The sequence below is a fragment of the Trachemys scripta genome, chromosome 4 (assembly GCF_013100865.1).
Source record: "Trachemys scripta elegans isolate TJP31775 chromosome 4, CAS_Tse_1.0, whole genome shotgun sequence".
Lineage (NCBI taxonomy): Eukaryota > Metazoa > Chordata > Testudines > Emydidae > Trachemys > Trachemys scripta.
In genome coordinates this window covers 67,686,534-67,700,567 of record NC_048301.1, presented here as the reverse complement: position 1 = coordinate 67,700,567, position 14,034 = coordinate 67,686,534, and positions in this window count along the sequence as shown.

Genomic DNA, 14,034 nt, shown 5'->3' with positions numbered 1-14,034 from the left:
TCAGTTACAATGTTTCCAGTTATTTCATTTCCTGATTCCACTAGCACTGTGCTACAATGTTTGGGTTGCAAACTTTATAGGGAAAAATTTATTGGTTAAAAATCAAATTATATTGAAAGTTTGAAGAGGAGAGTAAAACGCATATTAAGCCAGAGGGAGACAAAGAAACATTTGACATAAAAAGTTAAAAGCTACAATAATTTTTTGGCTCGGATGCTCCAAATCCTTATGCACATGCTTAACTTTATGCATGCCAATCCCCTCATTGAGTTCAGTGGGACTAATCGCATACTTAAAGTTAAGCCCATGTGTGTTCCAGAACTGGGGCCTTAAACTATAGAGTATGGTACACATTTTCTTCAGTGTTTGCAAAAACATTCCCTGAGTAATTCTGAGTAAATTCCTTCAGAGTAAGTCTGGCAACTTTCCAAACCAAAATTAAAGCACTCACGGACATGCTTAAAGGTTAGTGCATACATAAGTGTTTTGCTGAAAGGGAGCTATGGCTCTGATCCTATAATAGGGTCTGCCTAGATAAACCCCTGCATCTTCACAGAACCCTAGGGAAGTCAACAGAGCTCTATATGGGCACAAGGATCAACCAAAAGGTGGAATAGGGTGAGATCATTGCCCCCTTAGCTGGCTGGAGCCCAGAAAGAACATAATGGTATTTCTATATATGATCGTTAACAGAGATTTTCATTTAACCACAAGTGTTTGAAGGCCTATGTTTTTGGAGCTGAAGGACCAGGATTCCACTTGGCTCTACAGTTATATGTTGTTTTATTATGGAGCGGCAATAGCTTCTCCATAGCTGATGTTGCAACCACACTCCCATTATATTATTGTAAATAAAATAAACCAAAGTTCTCAAGCTTTCAAATTTGTAGGGTTACATTTCATTAACAACTGGAGCGTTTTCTGATAATTTTGCTTAAAGTAATTAATGAAAAGCCTGAAATTTGTTTTTTTTAAACATTTTTTTACAAAGTGTTAAATGTTTCTTGGTGTCCTTCTCTCTATCCAACAAAATCACACTACACTAGAATTCTTTACACCTGAATAGATTTGGAACTTGGATCATCCAGCAAGAGGCAGTTTTTCAAAGACAGGCATAGTAAAATATTTAAGAAGCTGCTGCTGTTTGAGAACTTGACATGATTCTCTATCAATGAAGCTGATGAAGAAAAACATGGCAACAGCAAATATTTTCCACAAGAGTCTCTGAGCCAGCCATGGCTACTTTGCAAAACTGAAAGGAAATTCCCAGTTCTTGTTAAAATAGCTCCCCCGCAGGCATTACACACCAAAATACAATCCCTTGGCCTATGGAGAGTGTACACAAGTCCAGTTTTCAGATTGCTTAAGGAATAGAGAGTATGTGACATATGAACAGATATGATATGATAGAACTCAGAGCAGACAGCTAATTAGAAATGGAGGAGAGCCAGCTCTGATCTACTAGAGACCATGGTGATTCTCAAACAAATTCATTCAGATCTCTGTATAAAGGCCAAGTGTAAAATGGGTGATAATAATACTCACCTATTTTTGTAAAGTGCTTTGAAATCTAAAATGAAAAAGCACTAGGTAATTGTAAAGTATGTTATGAGCCATATTTTTCAGACAAGATCAGTATGGCACAGGGTATTGAAATTATCTGCCAGATATGAGGTGTTGCCATTTCTGGATGGAACGCAGCAATTCTTTAAAAGCAACATTAGAACTCCACCTAGGAAAGGGAGTGAAAATGAATATTATATCTAACAGAAGCTGCAGGCAGAATTTTTAGGGAGACAGAATGTGATTACCTAAATTGGAATCTGTCCAGGATTCTGGCACTAACACTGCTACTCATGAATTAAAAACACTGTGGGATCTTTAGTGCCTACAAGCGGGCAGGACATCAATGTGACATCTCTTCTGAAGTGATCTGGATCACTGTTTCAGTACTGACTCAGAGAGAAGAGTGCCACCTATTGAATCACCAGCACTGCTAAAGCAGAGGAAGCAGGGTCTAATGCTCAGAGCATATGGTCATGTATACACTATGGGGACTCTAGAAACAGCTGTGGCCCTGTAGCTACGATGGCATAATCCCACAGTGTAGATGCAGTTTACAGTGACAAAAGGGGTTGTTTCTGTTGCTGTAGGAACACCACCTCCTGAGCAATGTTATCTAGGTCAATGGACGCATTCTTCCATTAACTACACTGGGGATTAAGTAAGAATAGCCACAGTACTCAGTGGTGTGGATTTTTCACACCCCATAACGCTATATCTGCCAACCTTAATTTTAAGTGTAGACCAGGCCTATGACTAGGGGTTTGGGATTTTTTTTCCCTGGCCCAACCACTGACTCAGTGTGTGATTGTGGGTGAGTCGCTTAACCTCTCCATGCTTTTTGTTTTCTCCGCTGTCAAATGAGGATAATACTTCTTATTGGTCTCCCACAGATACTGTGAGGATTGACTTATTGTTTGTCAAACAATTTGAGATCCTCAACAATGAAAAGTTACTACGGAAGTGCAAAGTATTATCCTTAAGTCTTATTATTAAAAATACTTTACATTTGTTCAAGAGTAGTCCGGCTGGTCAGCTGGCATGATGCATGCACTACATGCAATGCTATGGGAGCTTTGAGGTGTAGAAGAGAGTAAAGTGGCTTGGGGTTTGCACAGCCACTTGGTGGTGGGCTTAAATTGGAAGCTGTTGAATAAAGAAAGCTAATTAACCACACACTTGTGTCCACATACCAAATTTTGGGTTTTCAATTTTAAGCTGCAAGTGATAAATATTGATTCAAGTCAACTGACATATTGAAGTCAATGGTACTACTCACTGCCTTAAAGTTAGCCACATACTTAAGAGTTTTGCTGTATTGGAGCCAGAGTGCTCAGAACCTTGCAGGATTGAACCCTTAATCCCACGGTCATGATCATCTTCCAAATTAGGTAATGACTCTTTGCCTTTTTAAAATTCTCTCTGAAGTTTGAATTGGCTATAGTCTTCTTCACCGCTTGTCTTAAACTGCTGTGCAGGGTATATTAGATATAAGGTCTTTGGGCCTTGTCTTTTTATCAGCACTGCAAGGCACCTTGCACACTTTTGGACACTATAAACCCATAAATAATAATTATAGAGTTGTTCTGTACTATTTAACAGTTGTCATGTTCCACCCCCAGAATCAGCTGCATTTCAGTGGAGGATAAAATCACCTTTGTATTTGTGGTGCATAAAATCCAAGATTTTCAGACGTGACTCATGATTTGTGGTGCCTCAGTTTTTGGGTGCACAACTAGAGGCACATTAAAGGGGCCTGATGTTTACAGGCTGCGTACTTAGCACTTTCCAAATCAGGCCCCCCTCAAGGTGCCTCAAGCTGGACAACCCAGAACCAAGGTACCCAAAATTATTAGGCATTTTTAAAAATCTTGAACAAAGTGCTTCAGAAATGAAAGGTGTTATAAAGTGTCAGGTGATATTGTAGAGCGACTGATGAACTCAGTAGGAAGGAAGATGATGGTGATGACTGTTCTTTGAGGCTCTACAGTGCAAAATGGGGGGTTAAATTGGGAAAAATGGGGGAATCATAAGAACTTCAACAGAGAAGGCCCCAAAAATAAATTCAATTTATAAATAGATTTACATTTATTTTCCATAAACATTTGATGAACGTTTGGTAACATACTGTTCTGCTCTCTCAGCTGCAGGTCATTTTGGATCACTTATCTTTGAGACTCTGTATGTCTTTGGGATATCACAGGATGGATTAAAGACAATAAAAATGCCATGCAATATTCACCTTTTAATTGTTCCTCTCATCAGCTTAGGATTTCCAACCTTAGGATGTTTGACTCATCGAGACCTGGGGAAACAAAAAACAGGTTCTAAAAAATTCCTTGAGATGAGATGAATACAGTGTTTTCAGACAAACAGCCTTGCTTTGAATTTGAATATCCTCTTTTTATTTCCTTCCCACATTTAATGGCCCAGTACCTCCCAGATGGTATAGTTGTACCACATACCTCCCAGATGTTGCCGAGAGCCTTCATCTCCTACTGAAATTAATGAGTTGAGAGCACTCCACATCTTCCAAGAGGTGCTCACCACCTCGTAGGTTTGATCCCCAAAACTTGCAGTTAATATCCCAGACATTTAATCTTCTGGATGCTGTCTGCTTTCTGTGAACACAGAGTTAGTTGCTGCAGAGGGTCACAGAGTATATGTTCCCCATTCTCATTATGTTGCTTGGTTCTTTTTAACTGGTGCACAATGTACCTAGATGTCACTGTGATGTGATGCCTTACACTGATTTTTATAGTAGTACAAGTATCAGAGGGGTAGCCATGTTAGTCTGGATCTGTAAAAAGCAACAGAGAGTCCTGTGGCACCTTTAAGACTAACAGATGTATTGGAGCATAAGCTTTCATGGGTGAATACCCACTTTGTCAGATGCATGTAATGGAAATTTCCAGAGGCAGGTATAAATATGCAAGCAAGAATCAGTCTGGAGATAACGAGGTTAGTTCAATCAGGGAGGGTGAGGTCCTCTGCTAGCAGTTGAGGTGTGAACACCAAGGGAGGAGAAACTGCTTCTGTAGTTGGCTAGCCATTCACAGTCTTTGTTTAATCCTGATCTGATGGTGTCAAATTTGCAAATGAACTGGAGCTCAGCAGTTTCTCTTTGGAGTCTGGTCCTGAAGTTTTTTTGCTGTAAGATGGCTACCTTTACATCTGCTATTGTGTGACCAGGGAGGTTGAAGTGTTCTACTACAGGTTTTTGTATATTGCCATTCCTGATATCTGACTTGTGTCCATTTATCCTTTTACGTAGTGACTGTCCAGTTTGTACGTGATGGCATATATAACATTGGTAGACGTGCAGGTGAATGAACCGGTGATGTTGTAGCTGATCTGGTTAGGTCCTGTGATGGTGTTGCCGGTGTAGATATGTGGGCAGAGTTGGCATCGAGGTTTGTTGCATGGATTGGTTCCTGAGTTAGAGTTGGTATGGTGCGGTGTGTCGTTGCTGGTGAGAATTTGCTTAAGGTTGGCGGGTTGTTTGTGGGCGAGGACTGGCCTGCCTCCCAAGGTCTGTGAAAGCAAGGAATCATTGTCCAGGATGGGTTGTAGATCACTGATGATGCGTTGGAAGTATTACAAGTATTTGTATTATTAATAAAATAATATATCAGAGATCCCATCCATTTAATCCATTGCTGCAATAGCTGGAGATGGATTACCTGACCTAATATAAGAGTGAATTATGACTAAAGTAGCCCAGATCCAGCAAAATAGTTGAGGCCTAAAATACCAGTATCTTCTCTGCAGATTCTTGCTTTCAGGCCCCCCACCCACAATTCCTTGACATTCATGCCTCAAACAGACTCTCCCCCCAGAACCCTGATAGACCCCTTGATTTTGTACTCCTAGCCCCTCGGACAGATACTTGATTTCTCAATGACTCAATGCTGTCATGCTTCCTTAGACTGCCAGGTCCTTATGTGACAAATCCTGTCTGATCTAACCTCTCCCACCTCTGTTTCTATCTTCTACCTTGGTACAATACTGTAACAGCAGAATCTGCCCTTCTAATGTCCTGGGACCAGTCAGCTCTGTTTGGAGGCAGAACCTCTTTTAGGACAGGTGTTTGGGCCTGATAGAGGGGATTATCAGTTTGGGCTAGGAAAGGTCAGCTGATTCCTATAAAGGGCTGAAAGATCTTAACTGAAGGAGAGCTATGGGAAGTAAGTAGTCATTTGTGGTTGGGTCCTGGAGTTGTAGGGGGGGGAATGATGCAAGGGGAAAGACCTGGAGGCCCCTGCAGCCTGCCTTGGTCAGGAGAATAGCTTTGTTTGTATCACTTTGTAACCATGCACTGAAGGAAGGGCCTGAACAGAGTTGGGGGGTGGTGTTTGATCCTTATTGGCAGAGGCATGGGAACTATGGGTGTGGAGAGTGCTGCAGCACCCCCAGGTATTGTGTGGAATCCTGGCCACTGGCCCCGCATGCAGGATCCTGCATGTGTGGTCCCCAGCTGCTGCTGGACCCCCACCTGGGACTCTGGGACTCTGCCCCCTGGTCCCACACACAGGATCCTGGCTGCCACAGGACCCATCCCCCGGGGCTCTGCTCCCACCCACAGCTGTGGTCCCAGCCTCAACCCCTCTGTCACATCCTGCCCTCCCACTCCTCAGAGCCATGGCCCAGTCTTGGCCCCAGCTTTGGGGAGGGGAGGTGTGGATGGGGAAAGGGGGGGGTGCCAGGTAAAAAGTTTGGGGACCACTGGCTTTTGAGACCCCCCCACTGTAAAAATGGGTTCCAGCAGCGCTACAAACACTTTCAATGAGCATGCAGAGAAGAGGACATGTAGGCTGTGGTTTTTGACTGCAGACATCTTCCTATTGTGGCAGATGATAAATGGCAGATGAGAGCTCAGTCCCAACCACCCCAAGTAGTAATCCAAGGTGATCCAATCAGAGGCTGACATGAGAGAGAGCTTTATTCTGTTTTCATTTGTGCCCCGGGCCCTATTGTCTCAGCACACAAGACACACATAACCGCCATCGACTTCCATGGGAGTTACTCCCATCCTGCACGCTGTGAAAGCTTCTCAGGCCAGTGAAGTGAGTGGTTTTTTTCGTTTTTTTTTTTTTTTTCCGTGCTGTGGGCAGAGCCCTCTCATGAGAAGGACTGGGACACACCCTGTTCTTTGGACTGCAACAGACAAAAGAAGGAAGCTAAGCCAAGGGCATATGGGTATTTTTGGGAATTGCTTGCTGCAAATTCTGCTTGTGCTCAGAATACTAGCAATGAGTAGCTCACTCCCCTGGGGAGCCACCCATAAGGGGCCCGCCCAGGGGCATTCAGATTTTTTTGTAAGGATGCCTGTCTGCTTGGCAGGTGAGCTTTGTTGACCCAGAAGGACATTCAAAGGCCTATTCAAATAGCACTTGCCTTTTGTCCTAAGGCTTTAGAGCAAATCTCACAAGCTTGTATGCCTCAGGGGCATATAGGAAGAAGAGCTCTGTGTAACTTGAAAGGTTGTCTCACCAACAGAAGTTGGTCCAATAAAAGATATTACCTCACCCACCTTGTCTCTCCGGTGCATAAAAGCAGTTTGGGAGATCATACTTTATATTTATTCAGATATATACAATATTGAAAACAACACAGGATCATTCATCTCAAAGGAGCCCAAAGCACTTTACAAAGTAGGTATACACAGCACCACTGACCTACAGCTATTTTCAGGGTAGAGGTAGCAGCACCCTCCATAAGAGTGGAGGGAGGGGGAAATTTTGGCCAGAGACACAGGTCAAAAGCCTCTGCTCACAAAAAAAAGTAGTTAATGCCGGCAACCAGATGGAAGTCTGGTTTCTAAGGGCTCATCCAAATACCTTTACTGCAATAAACTGCAGTAAATCAAGAGCTCCCTGTTGGAAGAATAAAGGGTATAACTGACCCTCCCTAGATTTACTGGGTATTTAAGGGTCCATTGTTCTGTCCACAGTAAATTAGGAACAGGGCCTTGTCTGCACAGGGAATTACAGCCACTGGTGTAACTGCAACAGTGAAGACCCTATTGTAGGCAGGCAGCTGCTATAGGCATGATTTACACCTGTAAAAATGTACCTCGACTTGAACCTGGCAAGCTGCACTAGTGATGCAGTCATTCACCCTGTCTACACTAGGGGTTTCTACTGGTGCAGCTACAACGGTGACTGGTCACTGAAATCCCCAATGTAGACAAGGCCTAAGACAATTGAAATCAGTGAAGTCATAGTGGTGTAAAACTAGTTTAAGTTAGCACTGGACCGGGCCCTGAAGGCCAGACTGATCATTGCCCTGCATTGTACGTAGGCATTTACGCCACTGCCAAGTGGATGTAAACATAGGACTCACTTGGCATTGCTGTAAATGACTCCATAAAGGGCAGGGCAACAGTAAATCACCTCTAAGGCCGTGACTACACTAGAAACTCCAAAGCGCTGCGGCGGGAGCGGTCCCACAGCAGCGCTTTGAAGTGCGAGTGTGGTCGTGCGTACTCCATCTCCATGAGGGGATTAGTTTATGTGCTCCCAGCGCTGGGGCACTGTTTACACTGGCATTTACAGTGCTGTAACTTGCTGTGCTCAGTTTTTTCACACCCCTGAGCGAGAAAGTTGCAGCGCTGTAAAGCGCCAGTGTAGCCATAGCCTAAGGGTATAAAAACCAGAGGGCTAGACCTCTAAGCCATTGCCTGCAGCTTGTACATTTATAAACCCTTGACCCATTGCTGATAGACTCCCATGGGAATATTCCTTGTCAGCGGAAGACTGCTTTTGGGGGCAGAGGTAGCTCAAGGATGAGGGCAGGAGGGAATGTGAAGTGGGAGGAGAAATGGAGAGAGCTGCAGGAGGCCACCCAGTAAGTCCCAGGGGAAATAAAAATGAAGAAAATAATCACTCAAGTCAAAACGATTTACAATCATCTTTACTAAATATAGTTGAAACATCTGATAACAATGTTTTACTTGTGCTACCGAATGAATAATTCTGGGAGCAGGAATATTCTGATCCTCCTGTAAATACAGCACTGCTGTTTATTTTCCGAGTAGAATTTATCACAGATAGCTCCTTTTGCCTTTAGAGTATTGTTTGTTTGTTAATACTGAATTTATAATTAACTGTTACAATTAGTAATTATCCATTCTGTTTCTATAATTACTTCAATCTGGAATGATCACAGAGCACTTTACAAACATTGTTTACAAAATTCACTTTACCTTCCCACTGAAATGCAGTCACCTTTCAGGTGGAAGGTGGCAGCTGTTTAACTATGCACAGGAACACCATACAGCAGTGCAAGACAGGAAGTACAGAACACTGTATCCAACTGAAACTACAGGGTTAAAGTTAGAGAGAGAGGCAGAATGTAATTATCCACATAGGAATTTGACCAGATTACTGGGGCCAGCACCCCACTGAAAAATAAGAGATCTTTAATGACTAGTGATCAGGGCCTTGTTTTTATGTCTGACCTGACAGATATTGCCTCCAATAGTGCAGCCTCCTATAACAGCACTCTGGGACAGGTTTTTTCCCAGTTTCTCTCTGAACCAGCAGAGGTTACCAAGACTGACTCTGCCCCTTAGATGGGTGAGGGACTCTGCTGCCTCACTCAGCAGCAACCCTCCTAGCTGCTTATGGAGCAATTATGACAGACTTAAGAGGCAAGTTTTGCCAAGTCTATTTGGAAGGATGGCAATGGCAACATGGTGTGGGGAAGGCAAAGTAGGGGGGTTATTCAGTCTTTAACAGAGATGTTCTTCCCAAAGACACCCCCCCTCCACACTCACACACTGCCGATCTTCGCTTGTGAAAGAAATATCAAACTTTCAGATCTGACACTGCTCACCCCTTCTTAAAAATCCTTCCCTTGTCTCTGATGTTCTCTCTAATTTACAGGCATTATGTTTCTCAGCATGACGCTTGCAAAACTAGCCCTCTCCCATCACCTCCCGCACAACACTATCCTCTACTCTTTGCAATTGGGGTTTCACCCTGGCCATAGCATGGGAGTAGGTCTTTCCATGCATGTAGTTAAACTCTTTATTTCCACTGAGAAAGTCTCCTTCTTCATCGTACTCCTAGACCTCAGTGGACCACTGCTTCAGATGCCAGTGTCCTGTCACAGTTCCTCCTCCTCTTTATGAAACTCACGTTGGTTGGTCCCATCTACACTACAGACATAACCATGCTGACGTGCTCATCTGTTATGATTACAGCTTTAGTTCATCCACAAAGTTACAATTTCCCCTGCACAACAGTGTGTTAACATCACTTGTTTGTCCAAACTTAGCAGGCTGTACAATTGTGTTTGCATTAGGGCACTCTGGAAAATCTGGGCAGCTGTCCCATACTGCCTCAATTGTTGGTACCAGTGGCAGAGGATTATGGGTGTTTTTCACACACTGCAATGGATTTCAGCATGTTCTCCTTCACAACAAGTTAGGCCCTGTCCATCTACACAGCAGAATCATGCTAGAACCTACATCCAGCCTGACTGTTTGCTTATGAACAGAGTCTAAACACAACACAAGCAAATTATTAGAATCTCTCACTTCAACTCTCTGTCCCTTTTCAACTCTCATATGAAATACAATCTTATACTATAAACCTTGTAGATTTCGCCCCCCCCCCCCTTCTATGTATTATTAAATTCTGTAAAGTGGTTGGGGACATAGGGCCAGATTCTGTCCTGTGCCAAGATCTGTTTTTGCACAAGGGTGATGTCAGGGAGCCACTTAAAGATCCCTGATTATCTGGACTGATCTGCATCAACCTCAACCTCAGTACATGGGGCTGCACCAACATACCCCAGATGGTTATGTTCTCCAAGGGACTTTACTCTGGTCAATGATTGACAGAATTCGCCCGCGCTGGCCCATGAGAATTGCAAGGAGCTGATTTTGCTGGCACCACAGCACTGAAATACAGGCAGCTCTGGGATGGAAGGCAGCAGCTGGTTAACAACATGCAGAAACGCTACATAACAGGTTAGTGACAGCGACAGGGTCAGAAAAGCATATGCAGTGACCAGGGGAATTTAGGGAGGGAATGTGGCCAGGGCAATGAGGTTGGCAATGTGAAAAGGGTCATGACTTTGTCATGTCACAATAAGCATAATAGGTCAGGGCCCTGATTTTATGCATCAGACCGAAGAAGTGAGGTTTTTACTCACGAAAGCTTATGCCCAAATAAATCTGTTAGTCTTTAAGGTGCCACCAGACTCCTTGTTGTTTTTATGCATCAGAAGTTAGACATAATTCAGGGTACATCCACACACCAGCTGGGAGCATGCATCCCAGTGCAGGGCAACAGATATGCTATGCTAAAAATAGCAGTATGGCCACAGCAGTACAGGGTCTCAGGCTAGTCACCTGACTCAGGGGGTCAGGTAAGATTGTACTCTGGGGCTAGCCCAAGTCATCACCTGTGTTGCCTCAGCCACACTGCTATTTTTAGTTCGCTAGCTCGAGCAGAGTTAGTGTTTCTGTCTATCCATGCCGGGAAGCGCGCTCCTAGATGCTGTCTAGACATAAAGTAATAGCGGAGATGGAGGAATTACAGAACTCACAGCCATATTTCTGCAGTATGTTTATCTGGACATAAGTTGCATAAAATCCTTTTGCTAATGTAAAGGAGGATGCTATTTTCTGTTGCTATGCAGCCAATGTGAGAATAGGGGTCAATATTCAAAATGCCGTGAGATACTTTCCTCCTAGTTCTATCAGATGTGCCTCACAGTCACCCCCATCTCCACACTTCCTTAGCATAAACTGTTTATTTCAGTGGTGACATTTGTGTCAGTGACATCTGACCAGCAGCTGTGAGATGTACAGACAATCAGTGAAGGCCAGGCCAGCAGACAGACAGGTCACAGAAAGCTGAGAACAAACAGACCCACCTGACTCAAACTAAACCCCAGCAGCCCACCCCCAAACTCATTGGACAAACAGGACATTATCTCCCTTGAAAATATTTGATTTTTACCTGTTACCCACAACCTTCAAGGGATTAATCATGTTTCTGCCCCTTGTGATGTCAGGCCATCCTACCCAGCAATAGATCAGCTGTGAGGGCACATAGAACAGGTGAACATGGGCTAGCTTTTGAATTTTGGCTCTCTCCCCCCATGAGGTTGGTCTTGCACACCCTACAGCCTGACCCACCTCTGTCTCCACATACTGAAGCTGCGTTGCTGTGCAGGAGGGGGTGGTGTCATCAGCTCACAATACAATGGGGATTGGTCCTGCTTTGAGCAGGGGGTTGGACTAGATGACCTCCTGAGGTCCCTTCCAACCCTGATAGTCTATGAAAAGGGGGGAGGGATAGCTCAGTGGTTTGAGCATTGGCCTGCTAAACCCAGGGTTGTGAGGTCAATCCTTGAGGGGGCCACTTAGGGATCTAGGGCAAAATCAGTACTTGGTCCTGCTAATGAAGGCAGGGGGCTGGACTCAATGACCTTTCAAGGTCCCTTCCAGTTCTAGGAGATAGGTATATCTCCATATATATATATATAATGTTTTAATGTAGGGACACAACTGCAATGGAGGGTGCCAAGTTACATAAATCGGGTCTGTCTCCAAACTCAGACTCACCCGCTGAAGCAGAACGAAACCCATGGGGCAGCTTCAGATCATCCATGCTCCATTCAGTCTGCCTCATAGAGTTAACGGAGCCTGGGCCCATCAATCCTTCTCAGGGCTTGTCTATACTCCACCTCCACCATGCCATAGTGCTGTCTACAGCGGGAGTTCCGTTGGCGGAACTGCCTCACTCAGGGGTGTGGATTTTGTACTGAGGACCAGGGCTCAATCTATTAGAACTGGTGGTTTTGGGGCTGTGCAATCTGCCCCTCAATCACCCTCAGTTCTCACACTAATTCATGGGAGGGGATCAAATGTCACTTGGCAGCTGCTCACTGCCTAGGCCACACACACAGTCCCAACTCCTTCACATACACCTGGCCCAGGGAAAGGTATTCTCCCTCCCTCTCTCTCTTCTCCCCGGAGGCAGGGAGCTGTCTCTGAGCTCTCTCTTTTGGCTCCTGTATTGGGAGTTCACCTTTGGTAGGGATCTCTCTCTTTATCTGGGTGGCAGATAACTTGACTGCACAGAGGGGGTCAACTCTGGATTCCCTGTGCAAACAATACTGTATTAAAAAAGCCATTGGCTGATAATTTTGTGTGTGTTCCCCTGCTATTATTTTGTGTTCAGATACACATTCCCTGCCCAGCTCATTCTTCTTCTTGTTTGTCCTGTGGTAATGCTTAGGAGTTCAGTTATGGAGCAGTGACTGTGCTAGGTGCTGTACATTCACAGAACAAAGTGTCTCTGCCTCAACAACCTTACAGCCCACTCTTCTGTCCGAGCCTGCAGTGGGCAATCAGAATGCTGTGCCTGTGGCAGCGCCATCCGCAGCCAGACAATGTTTGTGGTGTGACACATGCAGCATGGTGACATCATTTACATCAGAAGATGAGCTACAAGTGAATAAACCCTGGCTGAAAACACAAATAGCTTCTGTAAGCAGAGGGGGAAATGTGGCAAAAAAACCAACAAAAACACCCCAGAGTCAGATTTATCACTAGATAGAACTGTGGGAGGGTTTTTCCTTGCCCTGGTCATGTGCTATGTATCTGCAGTTTTGCAGGCAATGTGGGAGGTTGGCAGGTTTCAAACCACGAGCGTCATCTCTTTGCTCCATTGTGTGCCTTACCTCTGTCAAGTTTTCTGAACAATGTTTAGCCGCTTTTTTGTGCGTCCTCTGATGCTACAATAAAAGCTGCTTTGAAAGTACTAAAGTAGAGGGGTATGTGTAAGGAAACACAGACTATGGTCTGTGCAAGTTGAAGAGGTGATGCAACAGGAAAGATGAGCGCTCGCTACCTTGCAGTCATGAAATCTCTGGAATAGTCAAAGCTGAAGCAGTGACAGAATTTTGAAGATTTTTGTTGCCTCTCTGAGCACTCCGGCTGCCTTGGCTCAGTCACTGCAGCTGCATGTGCCACCTTCAGGATTTACAGCAAGCACCTGTCAGTAGAAGCAGTGGTACCCAGCCATTGCTATGCCTACTTGTTGCCTAAGGGCAGAGTTCCCTACATTACTCTGGGCCCCAGCAGAAAGCCATGCTGGACATTTGCAGTGAAACTGGCTTAAGTTAAAGAGAGAAAGGGGGAACTGAAGACCATCCAGAAACCACGCCACACATGAATAAACTTAAAAAGAAGAACAGGAGTACTTGTGGCACCTTAGAGACTAACAAATTTATTAGAGCATAAGCTTTCGTGGACTACAGCCCACTTCTTCGGATGCATATAGAATGGAACATATATTGAGGAGATATATATACACACATACAGAGAGCATAAACAGGTGGGAGTTGTCTTACCAACTCTGAGAGGCCAATTAATTAAGAGAAAAAAAACTTTTGAAGTGATAATCAAGCTAGCCCAGTACAGACAGTTTGATAATAAGTGTGAGA